At 32.8% G+C, this 19,397-nt stretch overlaps 1 long non-coding RNA gene across 1 annotated transcript; it reads right to left on the reverse strand.

Moving 5' to 3' along the window:
• Nucleotides 1–541: 541 nt before the first annotated feature.
• Nucleotides 542–2,973, reverse strand: LOC149493715 (uncharacterized). The gene is made up of 3 exons (XR_016322456.1): nt 2,646–2,973; nt 1,556–1,641; nt 542–746 (listed from the first exon to the last, which is right to left on the reverse strand). It is a non-coding gene; the product is annotated as an uncharacterized LOC149493715 (long non-coding RNA).
• Between the last annotated feature and the right edge of the window lie 16,424 nt (nt 2,974–19,397).

Consider the following 19,397-nt stretch of genomic DNA (forward strand, 5'->3'; position numbering starts at 1 on the left):
TTTCTTTATATATAATTATTCAAATAAACTCACTTTCTTATTGTCTTTAAAACTCTAAATTCTTTTCTAAACAGTTTCAAGTAATTCACAAAGCAGTGTCTCTTGTTGGATCAAGGTGTACTGGGTGATCAGGCCATTACACCAATTTCCAACTGATTTTCTGCTTCAAAATTTATGGAGAGGATTTAGCAAAACTCAAAATTTATTTTATCAACGTCAGTTACCCAGACCTGTTTATAATTTACTATTATTTATCTACCTTTAATTCTCATCCTAAGTTTCATATAGATTTCCTCCCATTCTCGTGCGCGATGCGTCCACCGGCACTAAAATGGAATTCAATCCAGACTACATCTCCTTTGTTGGTTACGGCCGATCCCAACATAGGAGTCCTAAGTTTCAATTTCCTAAGTTCCGCAATTGATTCCTAAGGCCCAACTTATGCTCTGATACCAACTTTGTCACGATCCATTTCCATGGACCAGACCGGCACTAGCACCTGGGTGGGCTTAAGGCCCCCGAAGCCCGTAGTAAGCCTATATTATGCAAATCTCATTTACTATTCATAATTGTGGATACAGGCCCAATAATTTATTTCAATTATGTACCACTAGTACAGTTCATCTACAACCCACTAGAATACAATTGCGGAACTCTACCTGTACATTTACATCATCATTTATTTATCGTTTACAGTCTTCTATACTTATGTCTCAACTCCATAGGATTTTTCTTTCTTCTATTACCTGGAAAAAAAATAGGTAGGCAGGGGTGAGCGCCAAACTCAATGAGTAGGGTTAGATAACCCTCTCACCCCACACAATCATACAGATGCTAAAATATTTTTATTTGTTTATCGATTAAATTTATGATCATGCAGTGTCACACAATTGGCAATACAACAACAACCACAATTAGTATCACCTTCATATAATCACATCACGTGGAAATTAGTCAGTGGCACCACCTAAAACCCCAACGAGCCGTCCTCACACATGGCTCGCCCTCTCATACATGTGCACCAGGGAGCCGACCCCCATACGGCCAACTGGTCTAATCCTCACTGACCAGTCCTCTCATTGTTTTTCCATTCTCTCTCTTTTTAAAAAAAAAAAATTGCCAACAGGAGGCAACCCGGTGGTCTCCATCCAATCTAGATCATCAAGTGCTCACAACAGGAGGCCACCCTGCAGGCTACAATCAAATCTAGATCATCAGGTGCGCAACAACAAGAAGTCATCCTGTGGTTTTCCATATAATCCATATCATCAGGTGCACACGGGGGCGCCAATCTCCCATTTACCCGGCTGACGGTCAAACTCCATATCATATCATATTCAGGATCCATATCACATAGACCGTCCTCACAAATCCATGGTGGTCCACATCATCGCAATTCCACACAAACAAGGCACAGCAATATCACATCACAGGTAATCAAGCATTATTTAATATCAACAAATAGTGCATCACAATATAGCAATAATGCATGATAACATTTAGTCGTGAATGCATGAATACGGGCAGATGAGGCGAATTATCTAACACTACTCACAGTTTTTTTTTTTGTCCTTCAAAGGACTGCCTTTCTTATTGTGCGCTCCCAGCCTTTGTCTTCACAGTCCGAAACTTTATAAGTATCTATATAATAAGAAAATTCTACATAAGAATTCTAATTTGGAAAATGCAGTTTACAGTCATTTATTTGTTTTCATTTATTTGTTTTCGTTACTCGTCGGTTCACTAACTTATCAAACTAAACTATATATCTATAGTGCATCTTTATTTGATTTATTTCTTCTAATTTATTTGTTAAGTAAAACGTCTAATTATTTGGTAATTAATATTTTATGATACTACTAATCAAAATATTTAATATGATTAATAATAATAATATTAATAATGATAATACGATTGATCATATAATATTCATAACGTTAATAACTTTAGTCGGTATTTAATTCACTGAACTATATATAAATTCATTCCTCTTGTTTATTTATTTATTTGTTTATTTATCCCTCTCATAATCTTATTCTATATTTTTAATTTCTATGAATAATTTAATCTCTATAAGTAATTTAGTTTCTAAAATACAATTTATTTTCTACCGACTTTTCGGCAGCATCTCCCCTAAAATTTGGATTATCCACCTGTTAAAATATCAACAGTTTATCTAATAATTTCAAACCACACAGCCCCCATCCATCGGGCAATTAATCAAATGACATTTTCCCATCCTCCTTCAATCTCAACATCACCACACAATCCAATTTATACATTACAATAACATTATTTTTAAACTACCTTAATTATATCAACACTAATATTATAAAGCTATTAACTACTCACAGTGACCAAATTAAATTAACCAAATTAATTAACTACAAATAAAATTAATTTAATTAACTAACATTACTAACATTAACTTAACTAAACTAATTGACTACAAATAATAAAATTAATTTCATTAACTAATACTACTAAATTAATTAACTGCAAATAATAAACTTAATTTAATTAACTAATATTATTAACATTAACTAAATCAACTAAAATTATTAAAATTAAACTAACTAAATTTAATTAACTATCATTAATAAAATTAAATTAATTAACTAAAATGTATTTAAATTAATTTATACCCCGATATAATTTTTTTTTTTGTTGAATTTCTGCTAGCTTGGTGATCGGAGGCGTGCTGGAGCGGCGGCTAGGCGGTGGCGATGGCGTGACGAGCTGGGTGAGGCGCGGCACTTGCTCGATCGAAGGCAGAAGGGGCTGTGGTGGCGCGATGAGCTAGAGGAGGAGCTGGCAATGACGCAGACCCAGTTGCAGGGAAGAAGAAAGGGAAAGAAAGAAAGAAAAAGGAAAGAAAGAAAGAAGAAGAAGAAGAAGAAGAAAGAGGAAGAGAAGAAGAGGAGAAGAGGAGGAGGAGATGAGGTCGACGCAGGAGAGGAAAGGAAGAAGAAGAAGAAAAGAAAAGAAATAAAGTATGTCCAACTTCTAGATGATTTCGGTTCGATCCGAACCGGATCGGTCTGATTCAACGACTCATCTCGATTTTTACTCGATTTGCAGGTTTTTCACATGATTCTCAAGTTATTCATTTGGTTTTTGAAAAATCAATTTGATTTTTGGGTCTGGTTCGACTTATTTTGTTTATTTAGTTCGGTTTCGCAATATTTTCTCTATTTACTCAATTATAATACAATATTAATAGTAATGATATTTGATTTTAAGACAATTAATTTATATTGCAGTTACATACATATACATACATTTGTAATCAATTAGTAACTAGAGTCCCATTTTATTTCATCGAAACTTTTTAAGTGTTCTCTAATCGAAATTTCCGAATAATCTGTTTTTGGGCTTGGGCCTAACTCAAAAATTTGGGCTCGATTTGAGACTGTGTTACATTTACAGCCCACACTGTCAAAATTTCTTATTTTTTGATTTAAATTAAATTTGAAAATTTCGAAAATAAAAATTCGGGGTATTACACCTTAACAGTTCCAAAACCGACGGTTCATGCTGATTTTCTTGCGAATCGCATAATTGTAAAATAAAAAAGTGAAGAACATTTTTCTTCATAATTTAAAATTTAAAATTTTGTGAAATAATTTCTAAAAAAAATACTCTTAAAAAATTAAAAATGCTTGAACTTAATTAATTTTTTTTAAAAAAAAGACTTGAAGTTAATTTTTTTTTTTTTTAAAAAAAAAGTCTTCAACTTAATTTATTTTTTGTTTAAAAAAGTTGGAACTTATTTTTGTTTTTTTTTTTTAAAAAAAAAAATGGCTTGAACTTAAGTTGCCTACGTATCTTTTTGGGGTTTAGAGGAATCAAATCCCACGTAATTCCTACTTACCTTGTACCAATTTCACCATTTTTACTTTAGTCGCTATTTCCACCACGGTTAATGTTCCCTTGAGGACCCATCGTAAAGATCATATAAATCTTCATTTTCTTTGATATTCTCTTGTACTTTTAGTTCGGTTTTGCTCCAATCATCCACGCATGATTGTACTTCTATTGAATCGGGTGCCATACTAGATCGTATTTCATCATCCTTGACTAAAAGCTTGTTCAACCGCAATAGTGGAGACCTGAGCTGCTAAAACTTATTTTGCAATTAGTGAAAGGGTTGGAAATGTATTGGCGTGACGACTCTACCAATCTAGAATGGAAAATTATTATCTACAAAACTATCACCAAACTCGAAAGAAGTGGTAAGATAATTATCAAGTTGGGGAAAAGAACCGGATCCCCTAGGTCTTTTTTATCTTTGTAGTAATATACATTCAGCAACACCAACACTTACCTTTTCAGTTGGGAATGATTGGGAATTAAATTGAGAAGAATTAGAAAAAGTAGATGAACTAGAATACTCAACAAATTCAGTATATAATTCTATAATATTTTTTTTCTAACTTAATGCAATACGACATTTATATTAACACTATCTTCTATATCAATATTTCATATTGCATAATAAAGAGTCAAATATTCAAATAAAATTTCAAATTTACATCTAGGATCAAATATAAAAACAACGAGAAAAAGGTGTGGTATGTTTTTAAAATAAGATAATCATTTTTTTTGTTGATAAAACACAATTTTATAATAAATCATCATTTTCAAATTCTTGAAGTGCACTAATAACATAGGAAAAAACAAATGAGATGTGGATAATAAACTCCACTATATTTATATGTAGCATCATTAAAAATTTTTAAAATATCCAAAATTTTTGCACAGATCTCCCAATTTTATGAATGTAAATTAATTTCTTCAATATTGTTGGTAATAAGAATGAACAATAATTCTTTATATGAAAAAGACTTGTTTAATAATTCATATATTGAATTCCAACAAGTTGGGACATCCCTTGGAAAATGTTTTGGTCTTCTTTTATTTTCTTTACAAAATATAGCACAACTTTTCATCACTTGGGGATGTCCCCATAAATATGAAATAGCTTTTCTAATTAGAGAAATAAAACAATCAAGAACTTTTAAACCATATTGTACACAAAAATTTAAAACATGGCATGCACATCTAATATTTAAAAATTTTCCACCAATATTTGGTTCACAAATTGATTTAAGTTCAATAATTGATTTAGTATTGGCAGAAGCATTATCAAATGAAATTGAACAAAAAAAAATTTTGGTCAATTTATATTCATCTAAAATTGAAACAATAATTCTATAAATATTATTTACATTATGTTTATCTTGAAAAATACAAAATGCAATAATTCTTTTTTGAATTTTCCAATCATCATCAATATATAAGAATGCATTTGTCAATGATCACTCCAAATATCACAACAAATTGAAACACGAATATTTATTTCAGGAAATAAAAGTTCTAACTCTTTTTTTTCTTTTTAATATAAAGAAATAATAATTCATTTTACAGTATTTTTTGGCACTCTTTTAGCAGAAGGATTTAAAGCTTTTTGACAAAATTGATTAAAACCTACATTTTCTAAAACTAAAAGATAAATGTTCCATAGAAATCAATTTAGCTAATTCTTCTTTTTGTTGTTTTTCAGAATATTGAAATAAAGAAATGTTAGAAGATGCGTACCCAGAAATTTGTATTTGAGACCGATCAACTCCTATTTTTGTTAAATGTTTTGCTTCCAAATGCTTCCAAAATCCATAACCACCCGCTTATTTGTATTTATAAGATGTTCCACAATAATTGAAAATTACATCAAACATTTTGTCACCTTTAAATTTCTTCATAAAATGAATGGCGAATATGTCGGAATTTTATCTTGCTCTTCGAAAAATTTATGTACCTTGCCCTTCCTCTTGTTGTAAATTCTCATCATTAAATTCAGATTCTTTAGTTGAAAATTTCAAATTTTCATTTGGATATCCCTCAAGATTATATTAGTCGAGAGTGAAATCGAAGATGTCGTTTGCGGGGATAGATGAATATTATGTTCCAATCTTTCCCTTGCCCTTAGCGGAACTTGAGTTTCCTCTACTTGTCATTATAGGAAAATAACATGTAACTTGGAAAATTGAATAAAAAAAATTAGAGAGAATAATTAGAGATTGGAATTTGAAGAAATTAATTCACAATAATTTGGACAAATAATTGGAGATTGGACTTTGAAGAAATTATTTCCCAATATTTTGGACGATAATTTATGAATGAAAATTAGAGAGATTGTAGACTAGAGATAATATAGAGAGAGAGAGAGAGAGAGAGAGAGAGTAGAGATTATTTTGTGCGAGGGGATTGTAAATGGAATGAGGTATTTATAATAAATCTAAAAAATTATTTTTCTACAAATACCCTTGAAACTAGCCGTTTATAGTTGTTAGAAGGGTAATTTGGGAATTTCATAAAACTATTTGAAAAATTAAAAAAAAAAACCTGTTAGAACCGGCTGGAACCGCTGGTTCTAGCCGTTTAATATTAAATTCAAAATTTGCTTCAAACTGCCGGTTCTAACCGTCAGTTCTAACTGCCAGTTTGAACCGTAGGTTCTAACCATCGATTCTAACCGGCTGGAAAAATCGTCGGTTTCGAACAGTTCCAGCCTGTTCTGGGAACCGCCAGTTCACAGTTTCAAAAATGGTGGAACCAGAACCAAACCGTAGGCCACCGGTTTCGGTTTCGGTTCCCACCAGTTTCAATTTAGATTCCCACTGGTTCGGAACCGACAGTTTTGGTTCCAAAAACCGTAATATGGAGCCTGTCTCCCCTTTCCACCTTCTTTTCCAATTGTCCAGCCATCACCGCCGTCGCCTCACTGCCATCTTCCCTTCTCTGTTTCGTTTTTCCGGCTGGCACAACAATCGCTAGGAGCAGCGATTTTGTTCTCGATTGGACCGTCGCGCTTTAGCTCCTTCGATTTTTCGATGAATCTAGCGCCCTTCTCGTCGATGAGATAGCTCTGATCTCTCTCTCTCTTCTTGTTCCGGCTAGCGTAGCAAGGGATAGATTTCGAGCTGTGCTTGTCTCGATCGACACAGCCACCTTTAGCTGCTTATTTTTATTTTTCCGGCAACACCAGCCATCAACCAATGAAACCAACCCTCCCTTCATCGCTAACTCCTCACTACCCATCATTTCCCCCTCCACAGGTCAGACTATCACCGATAGAAATGAGTTTCTACCGTTAGAGCTGATTCCAGACTCTCTAATCGAAAATTATTTAATTTTCAACTCATCGTGTAGCTAGATAATTAATTTCCAACCAATCTCAGTATATTTTATGAATTCTTTGAGCATGATTAAAGGATTTATTGTATAAAATGTGTTTGATGTAGAAATGGAGATTCATAGCCATTGTTATGTAAGTTAACTTAGAGAATTTTTCTATAATTATAGTTAGAAGCTATAATCTGAGGTTTATATAAGTTAAGTAGGATATATATAATATATATGCTAAATTCTTGATGGGAAATTTTGAACTTTGTTACCTAATTGGCATATAAATTAAGTTCTTGTACATAAACAAGTAGATTATTTGCTTACATTGTAATTTTTGTAAAGAAATCAAGAAAATTCTTAATTATGACAGCAACTAACTTAGCTATTTTTATGAGTTAAATTATTTTAAGAAGGACTTGTATTATTTAAAAATAATTACGATGGGAAATGAATTGATTATCATGTAGAACGTGAGTTTTGATGAAGAAACTTGAAGTTTGGTGTAATGGCAGCAGCCATATTGTTCATTTTAATGTGTTTGATGATGATGAGATTAGAAATGGTATATTAAAATGAATTCCTCGTTGATTAATGAATTTGCTAGACTGTGGGCTATGAGTTTAAGCTAGAATTTAGGATTTCTAGGAAATGGCAGCTGCTACGAAATTGATTCTTATAAATTTGGACTAATCAAGACTAAGTATGAGTGTGTTTTAATTTTCTTATGATGATATGAACTAAGTCTATATTGGTGGTAGGAACTGGTTTTTAATAATTTGTTGTTAATATTAGAAGTTCTAATGATCAAGATGGAATAAAGTGAGAATTATTTTGTAATGGCAACATATAGTTTGTTAATCTCTTGAACTATGACTTTTAATATGAGTATATGAAGTTGTAATCAAGTTCTTAAATAGGAAATGTGTTAAGCAACTCATTAGGAATGAATTTTAATAAAAAAAATTTCAAGGTTCCCTTGATATGGCAGCAGCTAGTTTAGCCATCTCCATTTGACTTTTGCTTAGTGCAAGGAAATAGTATGGTATATTTAATTTTTGATAGAAAATGAACAAGCTTGAGTAGAATGTGGGTTATAAACATAAACTTGGATTTTGGTTGTTATAGTTGCTTCTATATTATTGTTATTGAAGGAGGATGGGTATTCGATTTGATTAATTGCTTCACAGATGGGATGTGTATAATGATTGACCAATATATAATAATATTGCGATATTTAAACAGGTGGATAGTTCTATTTTTAGGAGAGGTTTTGCTGAAATTTTGACAGAATTTAGGATACTAACATTTAATGATTAAGTAAATAGGCTTAATTTAGTATAAACTCTTTAACTTTATTTATTTTTAAGTACAATTCTTTATTTAATTTAGTCCTTTCTTTGTATTTATATTTAATCTAGATCGTCCGAGTTTGTCTACCGCTCTTACAAGAAAGAATCCAAATTAGCACTTCTTCTCTCTTTTATCACTGTGAGTAATAATAAATATTGCATACCATCATTTGCATGCATATATTTTTTACTTTGTAAAGAAATATATAAAAGATAACTTAGCATTTATTTTTATATTACTACGTTATTATTAATATATGATTATATTTATATTTACATACATTTATTTACATCATAATTATATTCCTTTATGCTTGGATATTAATTATTGATTTGGTGCATTATACTGAGTGAATTGTTTGATTATTTGTGTTTGTTTGTGTGGAATTGAGATGCAGGGGGTCAGTATAGGTTTGTGAGGGCGGCCTACGATACTATCGGCCATGTATAGGGAGATCGGCACCCCCCCTTGTGCATCTAATGATATGGATGATATGTAAAAACTGCAAGTTGGCCTCCTGTTGGTAATGAAAAAGAAAAGAGAGAATGGAAAAAAAATGAGAATTAGGCCGGTCAAGTGAGAATTAGGCCGGTCGACTATATATGGGGGATCGGCTTGCTGGTGCACACGTCATGTGAGGGCGAGCCATGTGTGAGGATGACTCGTCGAGGTTTCAGTGACGCCACAGACCAGTCTCCACTTGCTTGATTATGTGAACATGTATTGTATGAAGATGCTGATGTTATGCCATGTCCTTGACTGATTGAGTGTTTATTCCAAGAATTTAGGAAGCATTTTGCATGAGTGTATATATTATGCATTATTTATTATTATTCACTGAGTTGTAAAACTCACTTATCTTTATTTAATTTTTTTTTTAGGACGTTGATTCTCTATTGTTCCAGCTAAGCTCTGCATCCTTCACTGCAGAGCTAGAAAAGTAATTTCTAGTTCTTGTTGTTATTTAATTTATGCAGCTTTATGCATAAGAATGTAACTACGTCTACTTATTCTTGAACGCCGCAATTAGGAAATTTGTATAACTTTTATTTTGTAATTCTATTATAAGTGTGTCAATAGATGGACTTCTGGAGATTTTGATTGTTCATGTAAGAGCGTGTACGAACCAGTTAGTGAAATACCCCGAATTTTTATTTTCGAAACTTTTGAATTTTTATTAAATCAAAAATCTCGATTTTCAACTATATGGGCTATAAATACCAAACAATTTCAATTCGAGCCTAAGTTTGCGAGTTGGGCCTAAGCCCAAATATATCATCGGAAATTTTCGATTTGAGAACAGCTAAAATTTTTGAGAAATAATATGAAACTCCAGCAATTTAATCTATTATGAATATATATAAATTAATTATCCGGAAATCAAATATTGTTACTATTAATTTTTTTTTTATTCTTATTGAGTTAATGGAGAAAAAGTTACGGAACCTAACTAAAACAATCGAAATAAATCGAACCGAACCCGGAAATTGAATTGATTTTCGAAAACCACACGAATAACTTGAGAACCAGTGGAAAAATCCGAGAATCAAGCGAAAATCAAGCAAAATCATCAAATTAGACCAAACCGGTTTGAATCGAACCGGAATGGCCTAGAATTTGCTAGAAACCGCCTTTCTTCTTTCTTTCTTTTTTCTTTCTCTTCTTCTTCTCTGCACGAGCTCGCTGCCCCCCCCTTCCCTCTCTCGTTTTTCCAGTCACCTGAGACCAGCGCCTTCGACCACCACTCCTCCACCTCCAGTTTCCTTTTCTCTCTGTTTTCGCTGGCGCAGCAAAGGAGAGTTGTGCTATTCCGATCGGCACAGCCTTCTGCAGCTCCTCTCTTTGATTCTCCGGCCAGATCAACCAAAGACCGGTCAATTAGACCCTCCTCATGGCGCTAATAGCCTTGTCGGCCACAGTCCTCGTCAGTTCCATCCAAGTTCGCACCAACAGTATCGGTTTTGAGCCTTCGAGCTATTTTTGGTCATTTTAACCGGAAATATTCAATTTTCCACACATTCTATAGCTAGTTAAATTGATTTTTGACCCTGTTTCAGTATATTTTCATGAATTCTTTGATTATAGTTTAAGAATGAGTGTAGCATGATTATGACTGCAATTATTATTGATAATGCTTAGGCTATTACAGAAATTTATATATATCCAGCTACTGTTTAGGTGAATGTGATTAGGAATTTCGAATTTTTGCTTTTGAATTGGTATATAGAGTGATTCCTATATCGATGGTTACATTATTACATTTATTATAAATCCTTGTGAAGAATTAAGCATTCCTTAGGTTGAATATAGCTAGTTAGCTATATGTTCAAGCCCTTGTTATCCTATGAAGGAATTATTAACTTGTTTCCATTTTGAATGAGTTATAAACTGAATTTTATTAAGAAATGTGCAAAACCAATGGATATATCATGGGTATTAAATAGAAAACTTTGAAGCCCTTGAGTGAGCAACAATTTATTGAGTTGATTTCTTGAATTGTAGTGTTTTGGCCGGATGAGTATGTGAAGTCGTAAACCAGGTTCTTGATGCGGTATAAGCATAAGTTTAGGAAACTATATTATTGTTGGTGGGCAGCAGCTATTTCGGATACTTCGTACCATTTTATATAATCGGCATGGAAACAGATATATGTATGTATTGATATATTTAATACTCTTATGTCGGTTACCGCTTTATAACAATATTCTTGCTAAATTAACAATTCAAATATAAAACGCTTTAGCTATATCTAGAAGTTGTATTTTTATGTCAAAGACAGAAAAAATTGATGGGCCTTAATTATATGTTTAAGTTGCGAGTTGGGTTACTTAAAGTATGCATTAGTTTAGTGACTAATATCAAGTTTTAATAACAATTAAATATGATGTTTATACCTTGAACAACAATGATTGGTAATATGTTTGGAACAAGCGAAGGTTATTTTTAATTTGCGAGTTATGGTTGAATGGTGATATTGCTATTAATGGAGGATGGAAACTCGACTTGATTGATTGCCCGACGGATGGGCTGTGTGCATTGATTGATAAAATATATAATAATATTGTGATATTTGAGCAGGTAGATAGTCCAATTTTTAAGGGAGGTGCTGCCGAAATTTCAATAGAACTTAGTCTAATTTTAATTAATAACATAATCAATAAATTTATTTAGATTAATTCTATAACTTGTTATTTAATAAATAGAGTGCTCTGATTATTTTATTACTATCATGATTATTCCTTTAATTATTCAATTATTTATTTATTTCATCATTATGGTTTATTGTTAATTTTTACTTATTTATTTAATTATTTAATTGCATTTGAGAATGAATGTCTAATGTTGCATTGCATTACGATGTTCAGCTGATCAATATGTCCGCATTTAATTGCAATGTTTGATTAATTGTGTTGTGATAATGCTATGCTTTGTTTGTGTGGAATTGGGATGAAGTGGGTCACCATGGGACTGTGAGACCGTACCGTTATATGGATCCAATATGATTACCGTTAGCCGGGTAAATGGGAGATCGGCGCCCCCGTGTGCACCTACCGTTACCATTACCGTTAACCACGGGTTGGCTTCTCGTCGTTGCGCACCGGACAGTTTAGATTTGATCGCAGCCCTCAGGGTGGCCTCCTGTTGTGAGCGCTTGATGATCTAGATTGGATGGAGACCACCGGGTTGCCTCCTGTTGGTATGAAAAAGAAAAGAGAGGATAGAAAAACAATGAGAGGGCTGGTCAAGTGAGGATTAGACCGGTCGGCCAGTATGGGGGATCGGCTCCTTGGTGCACATGTGAGAGGATGAGCCATGTGGGAGGACGGCTCATCGGGGGTTCGGTGACTCCACTGACTAATTTCCACGTGATGTGATTATATGAAGATGTTAATAATTGTGAGTGCTGGTATGTGCCATTTGTGTGACTGACTGCGTGAGCATATAACTAGTCGGATGACTAGATTGATATGTTTACACATTTGTGTGACTGCGTGTGTTGTGCAATAATTATTACTCCTTAGAAATCTCACATGTCTTGTTTGATTTTTTTTTCAGGAAGTAAGTTTTTTCTTTAATCCGATTTAGGCTATGTTTCTTCGGCGCAGGGTAATAGAGAAATTTTCCTAGTTCCATAATTATTTCACTATGTAATTGTGGGTATAAAAGCTATGTATACCAAAGAGTTAGTGACTCCGCAGTTGTAGGATTTACATATTGTAACACCCCTTCCCGGTCCACCCGTTAACCCGAATGAACCGAGCCGAGACGCTACAATCTGGTTGAACTTATATCCTGTCATGCTGATATCATACTGTATGCAAAATAAGAATATAAACACTCCCAGTTACACTCTAAACTTCCAACATCTCCAAGAATCATCATAACACAATAACCCTTTATATAAATATCTTTACATAATTATATAAATCCTCAAAAGCATTTAATATCTAGCAATTAATTTCATTCAGAATCTATATCAAGTTTTTATGACCTAATCATATCAACGATAGTAAACTATTTCATCTTCAATCATTTCATAAATATTATTCTTATCTCCAACTACTTACACCAAAATAATTACATGTTTCACTTATATTTACAATCACATAAGCTCTAACAATAAAAGAATTATACATGCCATAACTCTTAATACATGCCATAAATCTTAATTCTACATCTCTCAATCTACTATGACCAAATTAAGCACTTCTGCTTTGATAGTACTCCTCAAGTCTTCAAGTAACAACCACGATCTTCAACCTGCGCGTGATAAAAATCGACGCGCTGAGTATAAACTCAGTGGTTCTTATACTTCACATACTAAACAAAGTGCGATGGCAACTAACTTAATATACCAATTTCATAAAGCATTGATACTCATAGAATCAGTAAATTTTAACATGAATGTCTCTTTGTAGCAACGAATAAACTTCTAACTCATAAACATAATTAATCTACTTCTCTCATGACTCCTTTGCATGAACCTTATATTACACATTATGATACTATCATGGTCTTACCTGCTGTTCATTGTGTTGTCTGCATGAAATCAATAAATATGTAAGAATACATAACATTATATTTCCATTGTCTTACTTGCTGTTCGTTATGTTGTATGACTGATGCACTTTAGTCACAGCATATAAGGTATGATTAACAACATTTCATAACTGTATGGCTCATTAAGAATTAAATAAATAAACTTGTAAGCATATATAATATGATACTTTCATAATCTTACCTGATGTTCTTTATGTTGTATGAACTCTGCAACTTTGATTAAACTCAGTGAATATCACAATGAATGAAGAAACATAAAAGCACATACATATGTAGAACTAAACATTACTCACATATGGAATGTAAGCACACATATCATGATACTTTCATTTTCCCTTAATGATCTTTCTTGCTGTTTAGTATACTGTATGATTATGCAATTTGTAGTCGATATAACTGTATAGCTCCATAAGGTTATAGTGAAACCTAAGTGATAAGATAAACTGTATGAAACTGGATGAAATTGTATGCTATAGGCCCCGAACCGGATTCGCCTATGCCAATATTGTCCGTTTTGGTGCCCCTAACCGGATTTGCACCGCACGGTTCCAAACTGTATGGGGCGCAGATCTGCTATTCTATGTCGCGACATAGCCTTATCTACATGGTTTCTACCTAACCTCAATGGAGCTTAAGATTAGCATGTCAACAATGTAACACAATAGCACATAAATGGTTTCACAACGTCATAGTTCATCATATTGATTTGATTTCACACCATATAAATGCTTACATGTTGTTTTAATCCATGTTCTTATGTTGTATTTTTGCTGAAAAATGATTGGATGCATGCATGTTGAGCAAAGGAATGTAATTACATAGCAAATGAAAGGCAAAAGAGTGTCACAGCACAAGTCGCGAGCATGCCTTGCAACATCGCGAGCGCGAGAGTCTTTCTGGCTCAAGTCGCGACCGCGTATGTGAAAGTCGCGAGCGCGACTTGTGCATCCTGAGAGTCAGTGTGTTTCTGGCCGAAGTCGCGACCGCGCAGCACAAGTCGCGAGCGCGAGATGAAGTCGCGAGCGCGCTTGTGGAGTTCGCGAGCGCGAAATGCGCAAACTGAGAGTCAGAGAGCTTCTGGCTGAAGTCGCGACCGCGCATGTGATAGTCGCGAGCGCGACTTGCTTTCCAGACCACGCGGGCGCGCGACGTGTTTCCAGATTGTGCAGTCTGTGTTCTTTTGGCCATAACTCTCAATATACAACTTCAAATTGAGTGATTCAAAAGCCCACGTAAAGATAACACATAGAGGAACAAATAACTCTTCTATGACAATTCCTAGTTCCATCATTTAATAGGGTCAAAATCAAGATAAAGTTGCTGGTAAAATTTCCAGCAAACTCTGTTTCCACTTCATATATTCATCCCCTGTTTTCACCTCCTTCCCACTTCTTTCATTCAACAATACTCAACAAGAATTCTCATGAACAACACTCCATACAAGTTTTCATGCAAAGAACATGGGAAATAACAAGAGATATCAAACCTTGGTTTCAAAAAGCTGGGACTCTGTTTTAGCTTCTCTTTTCTGCAACTTTTGAACTTTCTTCTCCTATACACAAGAATTCTCATAACTCATCTCCAATATAACTCAATGAAATAGGAAATAACATCACACTTCAAGGAATTCTACTTACTTGCAGTTGACTTAATGCTTAACTATGTTGACAATGGAAAGAAAATGGGCGGGACAAGTAAGAAGAGAATGATAAACATGAAAATAGGAAAGTGAACTGATAAGAACGGGTAGTCTCTAGAAGAAGTGAGTTGGCTGTGTAACATATCTAATTGGTACCTCAAGTGTACAAAGGCTACAACTTCATACCCAAGCTGTATGTTTTAATGCAAGCAAGTCCTAACTTTACATTCACATAAGTCCACTTATACTCTCATTCTACCCCAACAAGGTTTGATTCAACCCAACTCAACTTACCTCTATGAAATGACTCAACTCAACTCACTAGGATGTTACACATATATTTAGTCGTGAATTAACATAGACAAAATAATTCTGTAAGCCATATTAGAATGTGATGTATTGTAAACTGGGCCCGAACTATAGAATATTGTAGAAGATAAACTTGGGTCGAGAACTAATAAAATGTTGAGGTTTATTTTTCATAATCATATGGGCTGAATGTTGAAATTTATACCGAGATAATAGATTCTAGTGTTTCAGGCTTACTACGGGCCTCGGGAGCCTTAAGCTTACCTGGGCCCTAGTGCCGGTTCGGCCCATGGAGTCGGGTCGTGATAGTTAGCCTATATTATAGACATTGTGAAATATATATCTAGGCCCGATCTATGATTTATTTTAGAAGTTGGACTTGGGCTAGAATGTAATGTGATTATGAAACTCATATATAAAGTAATATGAGTTACTGTTCCTAGGATCCATTTGATGTAATCGAATTGTGTGGTGTTGGCTTACTACGGGCCTTAGGACCTTAAGCTTACCTAGGCCCTAGTGCTGGTCTGGCCCATGGTTTCGGATCGTGACATATAATCACTTTGCATTACTTCTATTTATTTTCTTAAAATAACTTGCAGAAAAATATTTTCAAAATTTTCCGTTGTTTAGGGTGTTTAGGAAAATAAGTCAACGGAAACGATTTTCCTGGTCAAAGGAAAATTAAGCCATTTTCAAGAGCATAAAACATTTTTCGGATTTGGACAAACTTATTATAAATTTATAAATCTATATTCTTAGGCTTTTTTTAATCATTGGTAACCACTACCACCACTCACCATTCACCACCAGCCACCGGTGGTCACCGACAACTTTCATAATTTACTTTTTTTTTTGCATTATTCTCATATTTAACAATAAAATTTTTAAATTACAAAATTTGTATTATTATTATGGTCTTATGTAACACCCGCCGCCCAGCCGCAAGAGACCCGACGGCGGATGCCACATTCGGTGCCAGAGACACCATCCTAACATAACATATCAATCATAAAATCAGATTCATTAGAAAGCTAAGACAAAATGCTACAAATGTTATGAAGGTATCACAGCCCAGATCAATCTGCAAGGTAGCAAACAAAAGCTAGGAACACAAACCAACAGTCCAGACCTGATTCAGCAGAACCAATTCCAATGTTTATTGAATTACTCCTTAACCAAACACTCAAATTAATTCAATCCAAAACCAGAGAAGTCTCAAGACACAGGGAAACAACTCTCATGAAGAACTCAGAACATAATCTTGCCATTATAGTGGTCAAAATGGGCAATCAATTCAGTGATGCATGTGGCCCGTCATAACACAGTCAGTTTGGGTGTTTCAGCCATAAGTTGAGCTATATATCTCCAAATTGGACACAAGAGGATGGGTTGGAAAGCTAAGAGAGAGACCTACAACTTTTATGAAGGACTCAGACATAAATGGAAACTAGAAAGGATCGAAAAATGGTCCTTAATCTCACTCAATAACCCGTTTTTTCCAAATTCAGCTTACTTTAACCATGAAAGGAACATGAACAACAAAGATACAAGGTAGAAATGTCTACCACAACATAAATACTCATCACATATCACCCAAGAGCATGTAATTGCAACCAAAATTCAACAAATCAATCATTTCATACAAAATCCCAAAATATCCACATAAGAGCATAAAGGCACAAAATCAAAAATTTGAGTAAGGTAAGTGTGTTTATGAACACTAACCTTAAGAAAAATTAGGGCGTTACATCTTATAAGTTAAATATTTTAATATTTTGAACTAATTTTCAATAGTGCAATTAAATAACGGAAAATAAGTCATTTGGAAAATATTTTTTAAGGTATAAAAAGATTTGAGTATTAGTAATAGTTAATTATAGGTTGATCCATTATAAGAACATTCTTATATAAAAATAACTTTATTGATTATTAAATTTAAAATTAAACTTATCATGATATAAATATATTAAAAATAAATTTACTTATCCAATACGAATCATAATCCAACAGCCAGTGAAGTCATTTTTATGTAAAAATGTCCTTATTGACATCATATAACTTAGTTATATATCTTTTCAATTGTTCAAATTTATATATCTTTTCATATTTTAATAAAAGAATTAATAAATTAGAAAATTGATCAATCTATTCCAATAAAATAAAAAGGTAATTTGATCGATTTATTTTACGAATAATGTATCGAATAGATTCATTTACTTTTTACATTTTCATTATCAGAGATAAAAATCCCTAAAACTAAATCAAACAAATATATAAAAAATATGTTTTTGAGATAATCATAAATCTCTATTAATTTTAGTGCACAATATATGCATTTATTTTTTCTCTTTTCTTAGAATACAAAATTTACATCAGGTTTAAAGGAAAGATTTACTGCGACTATGGTCATAGTGCTAAATATTTGATGTAGTATGGTGAAAGTGTACAAATAACATGAGCATAGGCTTGGGTTTGAATTTCATTAAGTAGGCGGCTTAGTTCACATTTTTATGTTTGCTATTGTCAAAAGGTTCGGCTAAAGAAGCTTAAGCCCGAGATAACAATGTTTTAATTTATATACTCCATACCCTATGATGCATGAACACTTTAAAAGGTCTAACATACTAATGTCATATTCATGTTGGATACCGACACTCTTCGGGCACTCTTTGATACTTTAAAAAATGTGTTAGATTATTTTTTAAAAAACTTTTATTAATTTCGAACACTTCTAGGATACTTCAAGAACACTTCTTAAACATTTTAAGGACACTTGTAAAAATTTCATAAAACTTTTAGATAAATCTGTTAACAAAAATTTTAAATTGAGGTTATAAAAATAAATTAGATAAATATATATACTTAAAATAAAAAATTATAACATATATAAGAAGAAAAAAAACCCTAAATCATTGTGTAGGGTTTATAATTGTGTTACCAAATTTAAAGACTAGTTTTTGTTCACAGTAAACTTGGACTTTTATCAAGAAGAAGCCTACAATATTATATTGAATAAATAAAAACGCGTAATGTTGCAGGAGATCAATTTGACTTTTTTGAAGATATTAGAATTTTTAAAATTACCAATTTATTTTTAGATGAGCCAGAGATGGATGCGATGATCTTTAATGATTATGTTATTGTTTAGGATTTAACTAATGATATTCAAGTAGAAAATTAAGTATTTTTTATTTTATATTTATACTTATTATGAATAGTTATTTATATATTTAATTTCATAATAAATTATATTATTTTAACATAACATGTCCTGAACGTGCCATGTCCTAATTTTTGAAAATTACCTTATTTCATGTCTGGGTCGTATTATATCTTGTATTTCGTGTCCCACGTCGGAAATCCATGCAACCTAGTCCTTACCGAATCCATTGAATTAGAAATAACTTTTTAAGTTATAATCCCTCGTTTCTTTAATGAAACATGCAAAATAAAAAGAGGCATCTTATCATTTCACACTTTTTCAATTTTTTGCAGATGATATATTAATAATTATTAAATTATTGTTTAAATATTGTTAGTTTATGTTGATGTTTCCTAAAATGTCGCACCGCACTGTCAATTTAACGTCACATCAATATAAATAAGATATATATTATCAACGAGATTGCTCTGTTTAGAAAAAATTCATATATATTTACTCATTCAAATGTGAGTACTAGTTAATTATAGGATTATTCAATTATAAGAACATTTTTACATAAAAGTAACTTTATCAACTATTAAATCTAATACGGTGAAGATTTTTTGCACAAAATGTGACAGGCTCAAGTGAAATCTGGATATGGAAAATAGTTATAATGTGCTTATTCTGAGCTTAGTTAGCGGA

The sequence above is a fragment of the Jatropha curcas genome, chromosome 9 (genome assembly GCF_041381405.1).
Source record: "Jatropha curcas cultivar XTBG-Jc1 chromosome 9, XTBG_Jcur_1.0, whole genome shotgun sequence".
NCBI classification, from domain to species: domain Eukaryota; kingdom Viridiplantae; phylum Streptophyta; class Magnoliopsida; order Malpighiales; family Euphorbiaceae; genus Jatropha; species Jatropha curcas.